Source organism: Chiloscyllium plagiosum, unplaced genomic scaffold, assembly GCF_037043375.1.
Source record: "Chiloscyllium plagiosum isolate Xiang-an unplaced genomic scaffold, Cpla_swu_hap1 HiC_scaffold_38, whole genome shotgun sequence".
In the NCBI taxonomy this organism is placed as follows: Eukaryota; Metazoa; Chordata; class Chondrichthyes; order Orectolobiformes; family Hemiscylliidae; genus Chiloscyllium; species Chiloscyllium plagiosum.
In genome coordinates, this window is record NW_028270176.1 from 83,486,466 (window position 1) to 83,508,422 (window position 21,957).

Sequence of the window (21,957 nt, forward strand, 5' to 3'; positions counted from 1 at the left end):
GCGATCAGGCATTCTCTTCCTGAGACAGCAGCAGAGGCTAGGTGTGATAGATATTTGATTGGAAAGGGTCAGTGGGAATGTGGGACAGGTTTACTTTTATTCCTAATTATTCTGTCCTTATGTCTGAAAAGAGGTAGTGACTTGATGTTCAGTTAACACAGTTTTAAAATAACAGTTGTCCCACAATGAAATAAGGACGTCCCTTTCACTTTAGTGTTGTGCTACCTGTGGTGTCCTCATCCTCAGGGAGCAGTGAAGACTCGGTTATAGAAGATATTCCAGGCAGAGCTCGACTGATCTTTACTGGACAGAAGTGTCAGTGTTTATTGGGAACAGACAGGAAATGGATGGTCAGGCACACTCGGATCAGCCATGAGCATTCTGAATGGTGCAGCCGAATGGGCAACTTCTGCCCCTACCCCATGTGTTCCCTCAATCCACCCCTCGAGGCTGTTACAGGGTTGGTGACCATTCCATTAAGTCAGACAGGATCGTTACAATGAGACAGGAGGAGACCATTCTGCCCCTCTAAGGAATTACACAGGAATATAGAATGAAGTAATTCAGCTCGTTCAGTACACCACAAATTCGAGGAGGAGGCCTTTCAACCCACCTGAGCTGCTACACAGGAACAGGGACGCTGTCACTAACAGGAAATAGAGAGGAGAGACAGATGTTTATTTTCAGGCTGCAAAGCTGTAACTGATGGAGTGCCTCAGAGATCACTGTGGGGTTATCAATGATCAATAATCTTTATCAAAGATCTGGAGGAAGGGGAGGGAATAGCTTGGAGCTCAATTAGCTCATACACCAAGATGGCCATTCAATGTGTCGTCAAATGGAGGTAGTGAGTCTGCAAAGTGATACAGGCAGGGAAGGTTCGTGAGCAGAACTTCAGCAGAAATAACTTAACGTAAGTTGTCAATTTTGGCATGAAGGTAAATTATATTTTGGCATAAAACAATGGTAAATAATTTAAATGGAGAGAGATTGCCGAACTCTGTGATACAGGAGGTTTCCATATTCTTGCGACATGAATCACATGAAGTCAGATGCAGCAAGTGATTTGGAAGGTAAGTGGAATAATGCTGTTTTTGGCAAAAGTTATCAGGTTTAATTGCAGGAATGTTTAACTGCATCCGTACAGGGCATTGCTGAGACCACACTTGATGTACTGTGTGCAGGATTGATCCCCTAAACTAAAATAAAAAGATATAATTCTTTTCGAAGATTTTCACAGAGGTTTCCCTTTACTCATTCCTGGAATGCCGGCCTTCTGTTATGGGGGATTATCCGTTTTGATCTTATCTGAGAAATAGTATTTAACCATCCATGACTTTCTGAAAAGTGTATCAGCTGGATGCATATTATCTCCTGTCAGGGAGACTAAAGCTAGAGAATAAACTTTAAGAAAAACATGCATTGATATTAACACAAATACTATGAAGACACCTACCAATGTTACAAATTACACAGACACATGTAAGCATGTCTTCAAATTATAAAGTGGGGATTTTTTTTTTGCGATTGGAAGAATTGTGTACAACAAGAGCAATGACGCATCTGCATATAATCCATAATCAGGTTTTCCAGTGAATGTTCCAGGAGATCGCACATGGTCCAGTTTGGTGTTCAGTTGACAAAATTGTACGTTCCAACACAGAGAGGGAGAAAAATGTTCCCTGTCTGAGAAGGAGCAGCCGATTCATCCCTCTCTCTTACTTTGTTCCGCCAGATAGAAAAGTGTGAGATCATAAAATCCTTGCGTCATCTTTACCACTTGTGAAGGATTCCTGGTGAGGACTCATTGGAATCTCTCCACTGCCTGAAACGAAGGGAATTCAGCCAAATCCCACTGTTCCAAAAGAAATCCCACTACCAGTAGCTTGTGTGAGCAGAATAACTTAAAAGGCAGAATAACATGTTGGGGCACTCTATTATTTTAACATTTGTTATGGGTGCAACTTTCTGTGTCTCACATTTTTCTAAAAAATGGCGGGGTCTGAGACCTAAATCATTGACCACCTCACTAAACTGGCTGCCTTTACGATGGGTGTAACCAGTGGAGACGTGGGACTGGAAAAGGACATAGTGACTCTCCAACATTTGTTGGAACACAAATGAGAAATTCCCAGAAGGCTGTTCAAGTGGAAATTCTCTTCCCCAGAGGATTGTGGTGCCTGGATGTTTGCATTTATTCAAATTTGTTTTCAGTATGTAGTAAAATGGTATACAGACAGAAACGTGCTGCTGAGACCAAAAGCACATGGAGCGGTGATAAAATATCTAATGGCTCACTCCTGCTGCTCAGTCCTGTGTTGCTATGTTCTATTAAACCCCCCACAGCTCCTGCAAGGAGCAGATGGAGGCCACTTGCTACAAATACCTGGTCAACAGTAACACAGGATCTCTTAAGTCCCTCAAGATTGTCACACATGGTTTGGTGTCGGTTGGAAAATGTTATTTGTTTCGACAGACACTTCTTGTCTCTTTACGAGTGTTTCCTCTCTGCAACCTGTGGTTCATTTGTTGGTGATATCATCGACCCAGATTCACCGTGAATACAGTCCCCATACCTCAACCAAAGATGACTCACAAAATACTTTACTCTCTCTGATTGCAACGTTCAATAAAAGAACATTCAGGAAAATTACAGCCATTAACTTTGCAATTACTGAATATGAGGACAAAAGGAACAGGATCAGGTAATTCGGATGATCAAGCCATTGCATAACATCATGGCTGAACTACCGTTGACAGTAACCCCTCTTTTTTAAGCCCAATTCTTCACCCCTTAGCTATCTGACAGGTCAAAAATCCATCTAACTCCTCCTTAAATACTTTCAGCGATAAAGCTCCCCTAGCTCTCCCGCACAGATAATTCCTGACAGTGATTACCTTCTGTGAGAGGAAAGCATTCCCTACACATGCACTGTCACCTATTGATATGAACAAGAGGTGAACACAGGGGCTCGGGAAAGAGCGAATGGCTTTGATACCAAGGCAGTATTTGGTTGAGGATGGCATCGGGACCACCTACATTCACCTTGAGCTGAATGTGGACGGGCTCTTTCAGAATACAAATAAAGAAGTTTGGGGTCAGTTGCCAACAATCCTTTCAGTCCCGGGACATCTCTGCAGGACATCCTCAGGTTAGCCTCCTCAGCACAAACATCTTCAGCTGGTCCATCAATGTCTTTCCCCATTATAAGATCTGAAGTAGGCATGATGACTGAAGATCACAGAATGTTCAGAACAAATTGACCCCCATCAGCTCCGGAACCATTCTGTGTCCATGTGCAGCAAGACCCGGACAGCATTCCGGTTTGTGCTGTTAACGTGTCGGTAAAATTTATGTAACAGCACGGTCACACATTTCAACAGTTAAAAGAGGAGCTCATTCAGCATCTCAAGCTGGTTGCACACGGATATGAGTTAGCATTCAGGAACAGGAAGAGTGACAGCACATTAAATATTCCTGCCTGTTACACAGGAAGAAGAGTGGTCTGTTCAGTGCATCGAGCTGTTAAACAGGAACAGGCAGAGCCCAATCAGACCCTTAAACCTGTTCTATGAGATCAGGAGGATGCTATTCATCCCCACGTGACAGTTATACAGGAACAAGAGGGGGTCACTGATATTCCAACATGACAAACCAATGAAACCGAGACTGCACTGATAGAAGACTCCATGATGTTAATCATGGTCCATTGTTTGTAGAACGTGTGCTGCTTTAACATAGTTTGCTGGCAATGAGGAGGGAAGCTAAATGATTTGTGTCAACTCTCAAGGAGGCATTTTTCCATCACCGAGAAGACACACCCTTGTTCTTCATGGAGGTCAGAATCTGGTGGGAATAGTTAACTGTTTCAGCATGAAGGTATTGTGGCTGCTGTAGGGATTGTGGATAACGAGACTTTCAATGCAGGACCATACACCAAATTCACTGTATTAATGTGGGGAGAGATTATTCAAACACTGGCCCTCTGTCTCTCTCATGCGACATGGGAATTGGGTGTGGATTGAGGGGAATATTCTCAGAGGCTCTCAAACTATCGACAATCATGCAACCCGAGTAAAAAAGAAGCCATGGAATCTTTCACCGTATCGGTGTCTATTTAGAACATCGTGGGTGACTGTCCCTCCCCCTCAACTTTCAATGCAATCGCCTCTCATTCTCTCACAACGCCAGGGATTAATCTTCACTGTCTCCTCGTGGTACCATAATCCCTGGAATTAGTCTGGTGAAACTCCATTGCATCCTCTTTGTGGCAAGGCGATCATTCTTTATAAAGAAGAGAATGTCTGTCCACAATATCCCAAATGCTGCCTCAACAACACTCTCAGCGACGATCATAAAATCTCTTTTTCCTCCTAGACATCTCCGTTTCTTTCCTGTGGCGTAAAAAGACTTTCCTTCTCTCTATAATGCTGGGAAGTGTTAACACTTTTATAATGAAGGTATTGTTGCTGCTCTCGTGATTATGGACACCATGACGTTCATGGCAGGATGACGCATCAATTGAACTCTATTAATGTTGGGAGAGTTTATTCAAAAGCCTGAACCTCTGTCTCTTTCTCTCTCTCTCCCTCCCTCCCCGCTCTTTCTCTCTCTCTCTCTGTCTCTCTCTCTGTCTCTCTGTCTCTCTCTCCTTTCTTTCTCCTCTCTCTCCCCTCTATTTCTCTCTCTGTCTCAGTTTAAATAGTGGGTGGGATGGTTGGGTGGAACGTTCTCAGAGGATCTAAAACTATCGAGAATCATGTGATCTGAGTGGGAAAAAAAAGCCATGGAACTTCTCAACATATCAGTGTCTGCTGAGAACATCATGAGTGATTGTCCATCCCCCTTAAGGTTCAATGTAATCACCTCTTATTCTCTCACTGAGCTTCACTCATTACTCATGGTGCCATCATCCCAGGGTTTAGTCTGGTGAAACTTGAGAGAACGTGTATCCACAGTACCCCAAATACTGCCTCAACAACACTCTCAGGGATTGTCAAAAAACATATTTTCTCTCATTCAGACATCGCCATTTATTTCATGTGCCACAAAAAGCCATTCCTTCTCTATGCACTACGACTGACATGGAATTTATAAGTCCCTGACATCTGTACGTCAGCATCAATAAAGCCAGCACCAGAGATACCTATGGAGCCGTGCATCACTCTCGGGGAGAATTTCAATAAGATTGAATACACCTAAAATAGGGGATGATCACGTACCTGAATGGAAATGAGATGCAGCAATACAGAAAACAGGCAGAGAAAGGGAGCTTTCTTTACCTTTATTCTTCTCTCACAGGATGTATGAAGCCCTGGTCAGGGCAGTATGTTGTGCAGATCTTGAACTGAGTGGCTGGTCCAGCTGTTCCACAGTATCATAAAGAGTAAAACGCATAGCTTTGGGTTTGTAGTGTCACAACACAGGAGAAATCTTCCTGCTTAATTAAAAACAGCAACAGAGAAAAGATTTATCCCATGCAGTAATCTGTGATAATTCTAGAGTCCAAATCTATTTAAAGTAAAAAATAACAACTTTATTTCTTAAAGTATAACAGAGAATAATAAACGAACAACTATTTACAACTTCTTCCTCTAACCTGTCTTTTACCTTTCCCCTCCACAGTACTTCTCCGATTAGACTCCTAATTAAGATTTACAAAACAAAACTTCTTTTCTCAAAACCAGGAAGCTTTCGGTTCTTCTCCATATTCCTGTCTTCTTTTCGTCTTGGGGACTCTGCTTCACCAAATACGAATCAATAAAGGTACCTATAGGAGAGCTATATTTCAGACAGTCTTTGCACGCTGGTAGCTCGACAGTTCTTCTCCCATTTTTTCAATTTTCCATGGTCTTGTACCGCCAAACTATTGGATTGTATCATTTGCTGTTAAGATTGTCAATATAATAAATTGAAACTTGTTTGGAGGTGGGTATTTTGGGGTATAATTTAAAATGGTTTGCTGAATTTGTTTCAAGACAATGAGCTAATCGGGTTGTTCGACCAAATGTTACATTATATCTATTGTTCAGAACTCTTGGTGCTGTCAGGTTGTTATTGTTGGCTTTTAATTCTCTAAAAGGTACAGTACACCCACGTGTTCATCACAGAAGTCACACGGAAACCTGAGGAGGGAATCATGACACATTGACTTCCCTAAAGGTCATGAGGCAAGCAGATTGGTTTTTATAACAAATGATAATGGTTGCTATTAAACTCCCCAATTTCAACAGACCATTATTCTGTGGCTCTAGATTAAGAGTCAATGGCTTGACCACCATAAACTGACTTCTCTTATGTGTAGAGAACAAGTTAAACATTCTCAATAGCAATTATTTAGTCACGGACATGGTTACTAAGAACGTGAAACTGTTGCATCCTGATTTAACAAAGGCACGAATGGTTTATTCAGATATTGCACTGAGACAGAGGACGAGACTGGGATATCATGATGGTGGTATTGGACAGGATTGGTGAGTGAGGAGGACATGGAGATGTAAATCTGTGAAGGACAAAATGGATTATGGAGTTTGAGAAGAGTCTGGTTCCTTCTTGCATATCAATGAGTACTTTATAAATCGTAGTTTGATAGTTATAATATATAAGGAAATGAATTTTTGTTTGGAACTGAAGATATTGATTTGCACTTTACAAAATGTACATATCATGAGCCGAAATTCAGTTCAACCCAGTTTAGTAGACAAATATAATGACTTACCAGGAACACCAACTATCGCGAGGATGGGATAGTAACCACCTTGAATAATCCAAAGGATATCCTGTATCCGATATGCCAATGATATCCAAGGCTGAGAAAGCCAGTAAAGACCCTCGGATAAACTCCTGTCCATTGTTGGAACATTCCAGTCTAATGTTCTCAGATTCGGATCCATTGTTGGAACATTCTAATCCATGGTCCTCAGATTATGAACCATTATTGTAACGTTCCTGTCTAATGTTCTCAGATTCTGATTTCTCCTCCCCCTCTCTCTCGAGCTGCTGTAAGTGATGCTCCTACTTACACTATGGGATTGCACATTGAACAGAGCCCATTTATCTTTCAACGATGGAAACTCTCCACTGGGATAATTAGGATCCACGGAGATTTTCTTTAATCACAGTCACTGAACAAATAGCTCAATTTAACCTCTTTGAGTTCAATATTGATTTTATTCAAATTCAAAAGAACGTTCAAAATTTACTCATTTAGGTTGGGATATGTGGGGGTGGCTGAGGGAGGGAATATTGGAGATGGTAGATTGATTGCGTGTAATCATTCAATCTGCCTTGGATATGGGAATAATGTCAAAGGATTGTCAGAACATAAACAAGATTCGCCATTTATAAATAGAAACATCCAGTCTGTAACTACTGATCAGTGATTATAATGTCAGTAAAAAATGGAGAGAACTTTTCTAGTCCTTAATCTGACAGGCACACGTGCCTTCGACAACAGGATCTTTAACAGACAAATGGCATGGATATGTTAACAGAGAATATGATATGACACACAATTCAGATGGTTAGTCGAGGATCAGAGAGGGCATGTGAGTGTCATGCTGTTAATGTTGTCGATGTCAATCAACTGTGATTAAGTACCATGCACTGGTTTTCAATTTGAGTGTGTTTATGTTTTTGGGGACATGGCTGCAGAGACTGGAGGGAGGGAACATGATATTTACCAGTCATCAGTACTGGGATGTTACTCTTTATAAATCATAAGAAAATCAAATTCCAGGATACATATCCAATGAGGAATGAGCACAGCCAATATTAACCATACGACCAGAAGACATTGGAGCAGAAATTTGGCCATTCAGCCCATTGAGTCTGCTCCGCCATTCAATGATGGCTGTTAAGTTTCTCAACACCATCCTTCCACTTTCTATCTGTAACCCTTCATCGCCTTTAAAATAAAGAACACATCTGTCTTACTCTTAAATACACTCAATTACCTGGCCTCGACAGCCTTCAGTAGCAGTGAATTCCCTAGATGCACCACTCTCTGGCTGAAGAGGTTCATCTTTATCTGTGTTTGAAAACGTCTTCTCTTTACTCTGTCCCCTCGGTCCTAATCTCCCCTCCATTGGAAATATCTTCCCAAAATCCACCCTGTTCAAGTCATTCAATAGTCTGTAAGTTTCAATTAGACCTCCTAATATTCTTGTGAACTCTATCAAATATAGACTCAGAGCCCTCAGATGTACTTCATATGTTAAGCTTTTCATTCCTGGGACCACTTTCGTGAATCTTATAGGAAAATGCTCCAGGGCTAGTACATCCTTCCTGAGATATGGGACCGAAAACTGTGCACAATAATCCAACTGTAGCCTGGCCAAAATCTTATAGAGCCTCAGAAGTACATCCCTGCATTTATATTCAAGTCTTCTTGAAATAAATGGAATCATTTTATTTGCCTTCCCAACTGCTGACAACCTGCAGGTTTACCTTGCAAGATCCCTGGATGAGCACCGCCCCCCTCCCCCCACCGTGTCTTCTGAACTTGCTCGCTATTTAGAAAATAGTCCATGCCTTTATTTTTCTGGCAAACTGCATGACCTCACAATTGCCCACGTTATACTCCATCTGCCACTACTTTGCTCACTCCCCAAACCTGTGCAAATCCTTCAGCAGGAGAAAGTGAGGACCGCAGATGCTGGAGATCAGAGTCAAAAAGTGTGGTGCGAGAAAAGCACAGCCAGTCAGGCGGACTCTGAGGAGCACAATATTTGACGTTTCAGACATAAATCCTTTATCGGGAATGAAGTTGGTGGGCGGAAAGTGGTTGAGAGATGAATGGGAGGGGCTGAGAGGAAGGTAGCTTGGAAGACAATGGCTAAATCGAGGTGAGTGGTGAGAGCGGAAGGTGGAGTGGATAGATGGGAAGGAAGATAGACAGGTAGGACAGTTCAACAGGTGGTGTTCAGTTGGAGGGTTAGATCTGGGATAAGGTGGAGGTAGAGGAGATGAGAAAACTGGTGACATTGCGCTGGATACCATGTGGTTGAAGGGTTCCAAGGTGGAAGACGATGCGCTGTTCATCCAGACATCTGGTGGCTAGAATGCAGTGGATGAAGCCAAGAACTTGCATGTCCTTGGAGGAGTGGTGGGAGAGGCGAAGTATTCAGCCACAGGGAAGTGGGGTTGTTGGATGTGTGACGGAGAGTGTTCCCTGAAACGTTCTGCAAGTTGACGTCTTGTCTCCCCAGTGTAGAGGAGACTAGAAGCAATGGACAGAGTAAATGAGGCGTTTGGATGCACAGGATCTTCTCTGCCTGATGTGGAAGGATCCTTTTGGGCCTTAGATTGAGGTGAGGAGGAAGTTGTTGGCACCAGTTTCATACCTCTTGCAATGGCAAGGGAAGGTGCCGGGAGTGGAAGGTGGCTTGTTGGGGTGTGGGAGGGGGGACGCGTGAACTAACGAGGGTGTCGTGAAGGGATTGGTCTCTGCAGAATGCTGATAGGGGTGGGGAAGGAAGTATATCTCTGGTGGTGTGGTCTTACTGTTGGTGGCAGAATTGGCGGAGGATGATATTCTGAGGTTGGTGGTCTGGAAGCCGAGCATCAGAAGGGTTGGTAAAGGGTGCTACTGCACCCTCCTGCAGCTGAACCACCTCTTCGATGCTACCTATCCCTCTATTCCATCTTTGCACTGTTTGAAAACTTAGTCAGAATTCCCTCAGTTCCTTCATGTAGACCATTAATGCACAAAGCGAATTGTTGTGGTCCCAACACTGAGTCTTGAGGAATACCACTTATCACTGGATGCCATCCTGAGAAGGACACTTTTATCCCCACTCTCTGCTTTCTGTCAGACAGCCATGCATCTATCCAAGCTAGCACCTTGCCTGTAACACCAGGGGCCCTAATCTTTCTCAATAGCCTCCTGCATGGCACCTTATCAATTGAATTTAGAGAAGCAGGTGGATAACATCTACTGGTTCTCCTTGGTCCAATCTGCTCGTTACTCCCTCAAAGTATTCCAGCTGGGCATGACCTCCCATTGATGGAACAATGCTGACTTTGCACTATTTTGCTAAATCCAAGTATTCAGAAATCCCATCCTTCACGATGGATTCCAGGATGTTACCCACAAACAAGGTTAGGCTAATCAATCTGTAATTTTCCATCTTCTGCCTAAATCCCTTATTAGATGGAGTGTCACGTTAGCAATTTTCCAGCCATTCCTGATTTTAGTCATTCCTGAAAGATGACCACTTTCACTTTCACTACCTCTTCAGCTGTGTCCCTTACAATTCTGGGGTGTATTCCATATGGTTCCGGTGATTTCTCCAAATTCAGACCATTCAGTTTTCTAGCATGTTCTCCTTGGTGATGACCACCATACTCAGCTCTGCCCTCTCACTCTCTTCAATTTTTGAGAAATTACTCGTGTCTTCCACCATGAACATTGATGCAAAGTTCCTCATTCATTTCTTTGTTTTCCACGACTGTCTCTCCAGCATCATTTTCCAGTGGTCCATATTCACTTTTCGCCTCACTTTTGCACGTTATATATCTAAAGATCCTCTTCCAGTCTCCTTTGTATTACTGGTTAGCTTACCTCCAGATCTAATCTTCTCTGTCCTTTTTTCCCCTCATTTAGTCTTTGTAAGTGTCCCAATTCTCTAGTTTCCCACTGACCCTAACCACATTATACACTTGCTCTTTTGCTTGTATGCAATCCTTGACTTCCGTCGTCAGCCCCGGCTGCCTCATCCTCCCTGTACCATGCCTCTATTCCTCGGCAAGAATCCCTGTCTCCTGAATTAATCTTGGAATCTGCTGCCATTGCTGTTCCCCTGTCTTTCATGTTTGACACCTGTCCCAGTGAATTCCATCCAGCTTCTCCCTTATGCCTCTGTAGTTGCCTTTATTCATATGAAATACTGCTACCTCTGATTCTATCTTCTCTCTCTCTCTAATTGCAGAATAAATTCAATCATGTTCTGATCATTGCTTCCGAAGTTTACCTTCACCCTAATCTCCCTTACGAATCCTGTATCATTTGTTCCCGAGTGCGCTCCACCAGATGTTGCTCCAAAAAGCCATCTCATAAACATTCCTAAAATTCCTTTTCTTGCGAACCACTACCAATCTTATGTTACCAGTGCCCCTGTATACTGAAATCACCCGTGATTACTGTACTTTCCCTTTTCTACACATCTTTTCTATCTCCTGGTGTATCTTGTGCCCCAGCTCTTGACTACTCTTTGGAGCCCTGTACAAGGCTTCAACTGTGGTTGTCTTACCTTTGTGGTTCCTCAATTCTATCCAGGCTGATTCTACACCATCTGACCTTACTTCCTTTCTTACGATTCATTTAATCTCATGTCTTGCTTATAATGCAAATCCACTCCCTCTGCCCACCTGCCTATCTCTTTGATAGGATAAATATCCTTAAATATTCAGATTGCCTTGCAGCCACATCTCTGTGATGCCCATCGCTTCATACCGGCTGATTTAATTCTGCGCCACAAGCTCATTTACCTTATTCCTTATACAGCATGCATTCAGTTATAACCCCTTCAGTCCTGCATTAACCGTCCCTCTTCTCATTGTCATTCATTTGTGCAGTGTGCTTGAAGTTTGATATGTTAAACATTTCCAGATGCTCTATCCTATTTGTGTGTGTGCTGGAGACTTTAATAACCTCTCCTGAGTTCTGTCCTCTTACCTCCTCGTTAAAGTCGGCTTTTCTAATTAAACCATATAACTGCACCCCCACCCCACATACACTCACACACACACACATACACACACACAGACAGACACACACACACACATACACACACACAGGCACACACACACACATACACACACAAACACACACAGACACACACACACACACACACACACACACACACACACAAACACACACACACACAGACACACACACACACACGCTCTTAAAGCTCTGTCTACGAGAAAGGCTATGGGCCCTGACACCATTCCTGCAATAGGACTGAAGACTTGTATTGCGCAACAAGTAGGGCCCATGGGAAGATGTTTCATTCCATTTCCAACTCTGACATCTCGCTGGCAATGAGGAAAATTACTCAACTATGTTCTATCCCTAAATAGGAGAATAATTACCAATCTGACCGATTCACACAGCCTCAGTCCCATCACGACAGTCAAATTGGTGGGAATACTTTTTGATAGAGCTGTCAAGTAGCACGTAAATTATCAGTCAGTGTGGTTTCTGATAGGTTCCCATGTGGAGATGGTGCTGTAGTGGACATATCATTGGATTACGAATCCAGACCAGGATAATGCTCTGGCAGCTGGTGGAAGTTAAATATAATTAATAAAATATCGAGACCTAAAATCTGGTGTCAGTAATAGTGATCTTGTGTCCAATGCTGATTGTAAACCTCGATCTCCTTCACCAATATTCTTTCAGGAAGTGAATCTCCCGTGCTTTCCTGGGCTGGCCTAAAAGTGACTCCAGACGCACAGACATGGTCTCTGAATTGGCCACGTGAGACACTCAATTGTATCAAACTACTCTGAGGTCTTAAATGATAAAACCTGACAGAACTCCCGGCATCAACCTCGTTATCAGAAAAGGGAATGGGAAACACAGTCCTATTGACCCTGCATAGACATCTTTCCTAACATCTGAGAGATTGTGACAATATTTACAGAGCTTTCCCACAGACTGCACAGAAACATCGGGAGAGGAGGACGTCATTCAGCACATTGAGCTTTCCCCATGCTATTTCATGGCCGAACATTTCCTCAATGCAGTTTTCCCCACACATTGTTCATATCCCAAAATATATTTAAATATTATGAAATATAATGCCTTCGTCCTATCAATATATAGGGAATTCTCTGATAACGCTTGTTTATTAAGTACGATTTGAATGTAATGCGATTCGTGAACCGTTTTCTATAAAGTGAACTATCATCCCTGCTTCCAATCTGTCACACCCTGTCAGAGTTTTATATATCTCACTGAGATCTCCACTTATTTACCTAAAGCACATGGGATACCGGCCCAGTCATCCCAAACTCTGCTCCCACAACTAACGTGTCATCCCAGATATCAGTCTGGTCATCCTTCACTGCACTCCCTCAATGTCAGGTTTGCCCTTTATTCTGTAAGGACACCAAACTGCACACAACACTGCAAAATGTTCGAGTTGGGGTCCCACCAAGGCCCTCTACAGTTGCAGTAAATGACCCTTACTCCTGTATTCTAAATTCCCCTGAAATGAAGGTGAATAAGCCATTTATCTTCCTACCTGCTTTCTGCTCCTGCAATATTGCTTTCAGTGACTGGTGTACAGGGAGATCCAGATTCTATTCAATGTTACAGCTCCCCACTTGCTGGGTCTATGTACACTGTATACAGCGTGCCAATGCCATTCCCAGTTTTGACTTCCAAGTTCAGAACGCACTGCCCTACAAAGACTCGGAAGGCTGCGCAGAAATAAACAAAATTGCTGCTTAAATTAATTTATAGATCAACAGTTTTGAACCAATCCCTTTTCAAATGATAGGCTGCCATTCAATTGATCCCATCAAAGTACACAACTTCTCATCTCTGCCATTGCTCTCCATCTGTCAGGTATTTGCCCAGTAACTCCACTTGTCTCAATCAACGTGGAGCCTTTTTTTACATCCTCCTCATCCATTCACAAGCTGACATCGTTTAGTGCTGACAGCAGACTTGGGAATATTGCAATTGAGCCACTCAACCAAAGGTATGATGTGTATTGGGAATAGCTGGATGCCAAATCTCGAGCCTTATTATATCTTCCAAGCCTTCGATACAAAAACACATGGTTTTGTTGCGACTCACTGTTTCCTGCCAGCTCTTCCGTTCTAACACCATGACCATATATTAGCCCCAGTCCCATAGGATTCGAATTTGAACAGTAGGCTTGGGGCTTTATCAAAAATCTTTCTGAGATTCCAATCGTATTGAGTTGATACGGTCGCCATAATTTTGCTAAAACCGCTTTCTCAAATATGAGTCCTATTTCATAAATATCTGTTGACTTTGTCTATGCCCATTAATTTCAATCCAATATTTTCTCTAAAGCTTTCTAGTTGCTAATTTCATTCCATTCCCTTTTTCTCACCAGACTAAAGTTCCCTCGTATTGCGAGGAATTTTATTTTTGCTTTGTTTTCTTCTGTGAAGGCATAACTTAAGTATTTTCTCCATTGATCTGCTATTTCCCTGTCCTCAACTATCTGGTATCAGACTGTAAGAAAGTTGCACCTTTTTCTCTTAATTTTGCCATCGATGTATTTTCAGAAGATATTAAAAGTTCACCCCTATACACTTTGATAAGATATTCTTCAGAAACCCATCAATTCCTATCGTAGGCTACTGAATGATTGACCTTCCACCGCCATACAATCACAGAAGCACAGACTCTGTACCCTTAGAAATACAGCATGGTCTACATTAGCCCCACTTTCCAACACAAAACCCGTCGCTGTGAATCTTATGGCATTGCAAGTGCACAACCATGTATTTTCTAATGGTCTTGAGGTTACCATGACAATTCCCCTCTCACGAAGTGCATCCGAGACCCCAACACACTTTGGGTGAAAAGCTCAAATCCTCACTAAGACTCAAACCCTTCACTTTAAAAGTGTGTCCCTTTGATTAAAAGGTTTCTATCCAACCCGTCCATGTCCCTCGTAATCGTATTCTCCTGATTTACGTCCCCCTTAGCGTTTTCTGCTCCAAACTAAACAACCCGAGCTTCTCCAAGCTCTCTCCGTCGCTGATATGCTCCATCCAAGGGAACATCCTGGTGAATCTCCTATGCACTCCCTCCAGTGCAATCACATTCTTCCTGTAATGTAGCTCCCAGAATTACGCACAGTATTCCGTCTTGGCTAACGAAAGTTCCGCATAGCTCTTATAATCTACGCTTCGATGTGTGAAGGCTGTGTTTATGCTCCCGTACGCTTTCTCAAATTGTGTGTTCCCCTGTCCAGCCACATTCAGGTCTGTGTGGAGAGGCACCCTCTGACCTTCCTGGTGTGCTGCCATTCATTGATTCCTACCCTGCCTGGTTCCTTTCCAAAGTGCATGACCTCATATTTATCAGAGTTACATTCCATCTGCCATTGATGTGACCATCTGAGCATTCCATCTGTATCTTCCTGTAACTTAAGACCTTCCTCCTCACTGCCAACTACCGCCAATGTTTGTATCAAACACAAACTTAGTTATGACACCCCCAACCTCTCGTCCATAGTCACAGCTGCATCCTTTATGATAAGGTTTAAAATCAGAAAACAACAGCTTGTAGTCCAACAGGTTTATTTGGAGGCACGAGCTTTCTAAGCGCTGGTTCTTCATCAGGTGATTGTGCGCTTTGATGAAGCGTTTTGAAAGCTAGTGTCACCGAATAAACCTTTTGCACTATAACCTGGTGTTATACATTTTTTAGCTTTGTCCACCCCAGTCCAACACCAACACCTCCGAATCACAAATATTTAGAGACACAGCACTGATCCCCGTTGTACACCATTGGACAGTAGCCTCCAATCACACAAACAGCCTTCTACCACCACCCTCTGTATCCTACCACTAAAGGTGATTTGGATGCAACTTGGCAAGTCACTAATGAGTCCTACCTGTTCGCTGATTATTCTGTTCCGCTGGACACACTTGGAGAATATCAGGACATTCTCCCTAATTTTTCCTGCCAGTAGGTTTCCATGCCCCTGTATTAGTCAGGCCTCTCCAAGTGGTGAATTTCCTCCTTATTGTAGCCTTAACTGGCCTGTCCCAGATCCTGCCATTATTTGCCTTGAATGTGAAATAGACTGCGAGGGAAGCGTTCTGCTAATTTCCAGCTTAATATGTTTTGTGAATTTTCTAAATTTCACTGTGACCCACCTCTCATTCTTTGAAACTCTAGAGAACACAGGCCGATTTTCCTCAACAGGCAATCTCACCATCTGAGGAATTAATCTGGAACATTCCCATTGCACATCCTCTGTGGTCAGTATATTCTTTATAAAATTCGGTCACCAAAACTGTACACAATACTCCAGCTACAGTCCCATCAACATTTTGATGGGAAGTACATCTATTTCATCAGACTTAGCAATGTTCAATCCAGCTCCATGTTCAAGTACTACCTTGTTACTGACATGAATTGACTTTATGTCTTTAGCTCCAGGAGTCCGAAATGATCAATTAGTGTTACTGGGAGATTTTCTGGATCTTCCTCCATGAAGAAAGATACAAAGTAACTGGTTGTTTTCTTGGCCATTTCCCAGTTCTCTGCAATGTCCTCACTTCTCCCGATTACAAATTTCCACGTTTGAACTTGCTTTTATTTTGTTTCCTTTGAAATATAGATCGCAGATTGATGCAGTCTTTGTGTTCCTGTTTGTTAGCAGGTATGTTCTCGTTTTGATTTCCTTTTCAGTTTCATGGCCTTCCTTTTCTGGATCGTTAATTTCTGAGAATTCTCAGATTTCCACAATAGCTGGAATTCCTCTGAAGTCACTTCCTACGATTAACATATTGTCTAATTTGTTATGTTAACCATCATTCAGTCACTTTCTGACTCTGGTGTTTGTACCTGAAATAAATAGACGTATGTTTCAGACTATGCAGTATTTCTAAAAACTCCTGGTCCTGACCAGTTATATTCAGGAAAACTGCAGAAGGATAGGAGAAATTGCGGGAGCACTGCTTGGCTCTTTTCTATCATCGCTGGCCAACGAGTGAGGTCTTGGACGACTGGCGCATAGGGAATGCTGAGCCCGTGTTCAAGAAATGCTACAAAGATAAACTTGGGAACTAAAGACCAGTAATCCTAAAATCTAGTGGGCAGGTTACTTTAGAAGATTCGGAGAGATTGGATATTCATGGATTGGGAAAGACAGGGTGTGCTTCGGAGTAAGACTAGAATGGTGATAAAAAGCAGAGCAGGTAAGGCAGCATCCGAGGAGCAGGAAAATCGATGTTTTGGGCAAAAGCTCTTCATCAAATTCAGCACCGGAGTTTGTGCAAGAGAGAGCATGACTCGCAATTTTGTTGGAGTTCTTTGCTAAAGTGACCAGCAAGTTGAGGAGGTCCGGGTGGTATACGTAGTCTAGTTGGATTGCAGTCAGGACATCAATAAGGTTCCACATGGTACGCCGCTCTGTAAGGTTAGATCGCATGGAATTGAGGGGGAGCTGGCAAATTGGATCCAAAATTACCTTGATGGTAGGAAGCAGAGATTAATACTGGAAAAATGCTGGCCAGACTGGAGGCCTGGGAATAGTGGAATGCCTCAGGGGTTGATGCTATTACCACGACATATTACATATATCTATGATTTACATGAGAATGTACAGGCATGATTGTAAGTTTGAAGACGGCACTAAAACAGGGAACATCATGGAGAGTGAGGTTGGTTATCAGAAATTTCAGAAATTACAGCAGTATCTTGATCAGCTGGAGGAGTGGGCTGAGAAATGGCAAATGGATTTCAATATGGATCAGTGTAAGTTCTTGCATTTTAGAAAGTCAAATCAAGTGTGGAGTTTCATGGTGAATGGTTGGGTCCTAAAGAGTGTAGTGGAACATAGGGACCTTGGAATTCAGTTGCATGGTTCTCTGAAAGATGATTCAGAGGTAGACAGTGAAGAAAGCTTTTAGCACACTGACCTTAATCGGTTTGTATCACTGAGTATCGAAATTAGGGAGTTATGTTGCAGTTATACAGGATGCTGGTGAGGCCATATTGGTAGCGTTACGTTCAGTTTTGTTCACTTTGCAATAGGAAGGATGTTATTAAACTGGAAAGAGTGCAGAAAAGAATTACAAGTATATTGCCAAGTTATCAATGGTCTGAGTTGTAGAAAGAGGTTGGACAAGTTAGGACTTTTTACTTGGGTGCATGAGACTGAGGGAGGATCATATTGAAGTCTGTAAGATCATGTCAGGCATGGATAAAGTGAATGCACCCAGTCTTTTTTTCCCAGGGTTGGTTAATCACAGACTAGAGAGCATCAGTTTAAGGTCAGAGAGGACAGAATAAAAGGGAACCTGAGGAACAACCATTTAACACAGAGGATGTTACGCATATGGAATGAGAAGTGGTTGAGGGGGATACATAAAAAAACATTTAAAATGCATTTGAACAAATACACGGATAGGAAAGGATTAGAAGGATACTGGGCAATGGCAGGGAAATGGGGTTAGCGTGGATGGGCATATTGATCGGAATGGACCAGTTTGGGCGGAAGGGCCTGTCTCCGTGCTGTCGGACTCTAAGACTCAAACAACCATTGCTCATCTCCCACTGAATTTTATGTTGTACTTTCCAAATTCACTGAAGATATCTTAACATTCTAGCCTCCAGTCTTCCATAATGTTTGACTAGAATATTCAAGCAATCTATATTATATGCAGACACCTTGTAAAATACACCTTATAAATGCCATTATTCCTTAAAAGCTGATTCAGACCAAGGTTAATATTGGACCAAGGACCAATTCGTCCTTCTGACCACACAACATCAAATCCGAAATAACCTGCTCTCTAGTTTGCTTCACAACATACTCTTCAAACCACCTCATATACTCTTACAGAACTTTTTTTTCTCAGCTTCAGCAGTCACTTAGTTAACGCAGTTTAGATACAACTTCAGACCATTCAACAAGACTGCGGTATCTACAATACTTGCCTAACTAATTTCCAGAGCATATGATGCTCAGATTTTCTGCTACAGTTTTGCTTTTGATATGTAACACACCGATATTTGCTTCTCCTTACTGTCTGTAAACACTAACTAAACTGATTCTGTGGAACCTGAGAGACAGGTCTGTGTCATTATCAGTGACAGACTTGGACAAGACATTCTGGGAGGCTCGTCTCGACGCTGAGATGATGTGGAGAAATGTCCCACAATACTGGACAAGCAACAATATCCTCCTCTCTCTGTTAGGATAAGAGTTATCGTATACTCTCTTCTCCCTCACACTCACTGTATATCTGTTATGGCACCTAACCCCGAACAAGATTCAGGCTCTGTCTTCAAATAAGGCTCAGACATTACCACTCTCACTATTGAATTCAGCAACTAATCATACTATATAGATTTAAAACTGTCGACTGACACATTCCAGATACTTCACAACTCCCTCCACCTACACCAGCACAAACAGCAGGGTCACCCATTCCCATTCTCCATCCATCCCTTTTTCCCATTTCAGGAGAAACAGCCTGGAATAGAATAGAAAGGTCCAAGCCGGGTACTGGAGTCCCCTATATCCGTTCACTCATTCTCCTCCCCCCGCCATGTGGGGAGGACTCTGAAAGAGCTGGAGAGGACCAGAACGCCTCGTGTGGAGTATCCGAAACATCCACGTCCTACTGACCGGTTAAGGAGCAATGTCCAGTGAAAGACAATTCTCAGTTTAAACCCACTGGCAGTTCCAACAACAGTCCTTTCACTTCTAAAAACCCCCCACAGATACCTCACTGCACAGAGACGCAGACACAGAAATAAACAGACGAACGCACGCAATACTTACATGGAAATAGGTATACATACACGTATGAACACACAAATACATATACAGTCACATACAAATCGACATAAATCTAGATAGAAACACAGGTTGAAACACAGACAGATGTAGACACGCAAACACACATAACAAACACATGGGATACACACACACACAGAGGCACACGCACAAACACTCACATACAATTACACAGAGGCACATACACGAGTGTCATTAAGACACAAATCGATATGTTTTTGATTTGTAAGGAGATCAAGGGAGAAGACAGAAGAATGAGGTCGAGGTGCATATAAGAAATTATTGAACGGAATTTCAGACTCGATAAGCTGAATGGCTTCAATCAGCTCAATTACAGCCATTAACTTTTCAATTGCCGAATATGAGGACAAAAGAAACAGGATCGGGTAATTCGGATGATCAAGCCATTGCATAACATCATGGCTGGTATACTGTTGACAATAACTCCTCTTTCATGCCCAATTCCTCATCCCTTAGCTCTCTGACAGGTCAAAAATCTATCTACCTCCTCCTTAAATGCTTTCAGTGATTTAGCTCCCCTCGCTCTCTAGCCCAGATCGTCCCTGACAGTGATTACCTTCTGTGAGAGGAAAACCCTCCCTACACATACACCATCACCTATTGATGTGAAAAAAAAGCGAACACAGGGGCTCAGGTAAGAGCGAATGGCTTTGATACCAAGGCAGTATTTGACTGAGGATGGCATCGGGACCGCCTACTGATTTGAGCTGAATGTGGATCAGGTGTAAACTTCGCACTGGACGGGGTCTTTCAGAACACTAATAAGGAGGTTTGGGGTCAGTCGCCAACAATTCTCTCAGTCCCGGGGCATCTCTGCAGGAGATGCTCAGGTTATACTCCTCAGCACAAACGTCTTCAGCTGTTCCATCAGTACATTTTCCCATCATAACATCGGAAGTGGGTATGATGACTGAAGATCACACAATGTTCAGAATAGTTTGTCCCTTATCAGCTCCTGAACCATTCTGTGTCCATGTGCAGCAAGTCCCAGACAGCATTCCGGTTTGTGCTTTTAAAGTGTCGGTAACATTTATGTAACAGCACGGCCAGACACTGCACATTTCCACAGTTAAAAGAGGAGCTCATTCAGCATCTCAAGTTGATTGCACACGGGTATGTGCTAGCATTCAGGAACTGGAAGAGTGACAGCAGATTCAATACTCCTGCCTGTTACACAGGAAGAAGAGTGGTATGTTCAGTGCATCGAGCTTTTAAACAGGAACAGGTAGAGCCCAATCAGACACTTAAACCTGTTCCATGGGACCAGGAGGATGCTATTCATCCCCACGAGACAGTTATATAGGAACAAGTGGGGGTCACAGATGTTCCAACATGACAAACTAATGAAATCGACACTGCACTGATAGAGGACTCCATGATGTTAAGCATGGTTCCATTATTTGTAGAACGTGTGCTACTTTAACTGGTAGTGAGGAGGAACCCAAATTATTTGTGCCAAGTCTCAAGGATGCATTTCCCATCTCCGAGAAGACACACCCATGTTCTCCATGGAGGTCAGAATCTGGTGGGAATAGTTAACTGTTTTAGCATGAAGGTATTGTGGCTGTTGTAGGGATTGTGGATAACGAGACATTCAGTGCAGGACTACACAATAAATGAACTGTATTAATATGGAGAGAGTTTATTCAAATACTGGTCCTCTGTGCGACATGGGGATTGGGTGTGGAGTGAGGGGAATATTCTCAGAGGCTCTAAAACTATCAACACTCATGCAACCTGAGTAAAACAGAAGCCATGGAATTTTTCACCGTACCAGTGTCTATCTAGAACATCGTGTGTGACTGTCCCTTCCCCCAAGGTTCAATGCATTCGCCTTTCATTCTCTCACAATGCCAGAGATGAATCTTCACTGTCTCCTCATGGTACCATCATCACAGGGATTAGTCTGGTGAAACTCCATTGCACTCTCTCTGTAACAAGGTGATCATTCCTTATAAAGGAGAGAATGTCTGTCCACAATATCCCAAATACTGCCTCAACAACACTCTCAGTGATGATCATAACAACTCTTTTTCCTCTTAGACATCGTTTATTTCCTGTGGTGTAAAAAGACTTTCCTTCTCTCTATAATACTGGAAAGAGTTAATACTTTTATAATGAAGGTATTGTTGCTGCTGTCGGGATTATGGATATCATAAAGTTCATGGCAGGATTACGCACCAATTGAACTGTATTCATGTTGAGAGAGTTTATTCAAAAGCCTGAACGTCTCTCTTTCTCTCTCGCTCTCTCCTCTCTTTCTCCTCTCTTTCTCTCCCTGTCTCAGTTAAAATAGGGTGTGGCGGTGGTTGAGTGAAACGTTCTCAGAGGCTCTTAAACTATCGATAATCATGTAATCTGAGTGAAAAACGTTATGGAATTTATCACCGTATCAGCGTC

The 21,957-nt window shown here is 42.6% G+C and overlaps 1 pseudogene; it reads right to left on the bottom strand.

Annotated features, from left to right (window-relative positions):
• LOC148139714 (putative G protein-coupled receptor 139) overlaps positions 1-14,767 on the bottom strand; it is a 115,349-nt pseudogene extending 100,582 nt beyond the window's left edge.
• Positions 14,768-21,957: the final 7,190 nt, after the last annotated feature.